The 1,482-nt window shown below is 36.8% G+C and overlaps 1 pseudogene; it reads left to right on the top strand.

Annotated features, from left to right (window-relative positions):
- The first annotated feature begins 286 nt into the window (after positions 1-286).
- On the top strand, positions 287-925 carry LOC143556806 (delta(12) fatty acid desaturase DES8.11 pseudogene; annotated as a pseudogene).
- The last annotated feature ends 557 nt before the right edge of the window (positions 926-1,482 follow it).

Genomic DNA, 1,482 nt, shown 5'->3' with positions numbered 1-1,482 from the left:
CCACAAACCCCCAGCCCAATTGGCTTAATTAGTAGACAATAATAATAGTATAATAAACATAATATATTATGTAATAAATGAAAGGTCGTACCGGGTTTGACGTACCCTACACCTACACCACGCCTTTAGTGAATACCAGTAGGTCGATGACATCGTTGGATTCATCCTCCATTCAGCTCTCTTTACCCCTTATTTCTATTGGAAGTACAGCCATCGAAGTCACCATGCCAACACAAACTCACTTAATAATGATGAAGTTTACATCCCTAAACGTAAATCCAAAGTCATGATTTATTCGAAAGTTCTTAACAACCCACTTGGCCGAGTCTTCACTTTGGTATTCAGGTTGACCATCGGGTTTCCTTTATATCTCTTGACTAATGTTTCTGGGAAGAAATACCAAAGATTTGCCAACCACTTTGATCCATTAAGTCCCATTTTCACCGAGCGTGAAAGAATTCAGGTTTTGCTCTCGGATCTTGGTATTCTTGCAATACTTTATGCTCTTTGACTGCTTGTAGTGGTGAAAGGATTCACTTGGGTGACATGCATGTATCTCGTTCCTGTGTTAGGTGTGCATGCTTTCTTCGTTTTGATCACTTATTTGCACCACACCCATCTCTCCTTGCCGCATTATGACTCCACCGAGTGGCACTGGATCAAAGGAGCGTTATCGACAATCGATAGAGATTTTGGATTTCTTAATAGGGTATTCCATGACGTTACGCACACTCATGTATTGCATCATCTCATCTCATATATTCCACATTACCATGCAAAAGAAGCTAGGGACGCGATCAAACCAGTTTTGGGTGATTACTATAAGATCGATAGGACTCCAATCTTCAAAGCTATGTGGAGAGAGGCTAAGGAATGCATGTACATCGAGCCTGATCAAGATAGCAAGCGCAACGGTGTATACTGATATCATAAATTGTTTATCCTTTTCTTAAACCCCCCTTATTATAATCAGGGCCTTTGATTTAGTTACCAGAAAGTAGAGTTTTATAATGTTTCTTTAGAAAATTTGTACCAGAAAATCTAACATTTATAATTTGAGTTTAGAGTTTCAAATCTTATCTTTATACCAAACCAAATTTTTTTGAAGAACATAAGAACAGTGGCTCACTTGTTTACCGCTATTTGAAATTATTTAAAACTAATATACATTTTTAGTTTTTTTATATATGCGTATTATTTTTCATTTGAAATCCTTATTTCCAGATTTTTATTACTACTTTGTTTTTTTTAACAAACCGTAAACTTATATAATTAAACACAAACCGATTGCAATATTACTAATAGACAAACAAACATAAAAAGGAGTCGAGTTGTTTATTTGTTAGTTTGCACTGGATTTGAGGTTCGTTGAAGATTTGCAGGGGATCTAATTGGGCTCACTTCATGGTCCAGCCCAAAATCTTGGGCACCCTTTAGGCCTCCTCGGCCATTAAGTTTATGCCTTGATAAACTGAAGAAAAC

This window comes from Bidens hawaiensis, unplaced genomic scaffold (genome assembly GCF_021521415.1).
Source record: "Bidens hawaiensis isolate Kalapana, Puna unplaced genomic scaffold, B.hawaiensis_p1.1 tig00018745_1, whole genome shotgun sequence".
In the NCBI taxonomy this organism is placed as follows: domain Eukaryota; kingdom Viridiplantae; phylum Streptophyta; class Magnoliopsida; order Asterales; family Asteraceae; genus Bidens; species Bidens hawaiensis.
The sequence above is the reverse complement of the archived record's forward strand: the minus strand, read 5'-3'. Positions and strand labels throughout refer to the sequence as shown.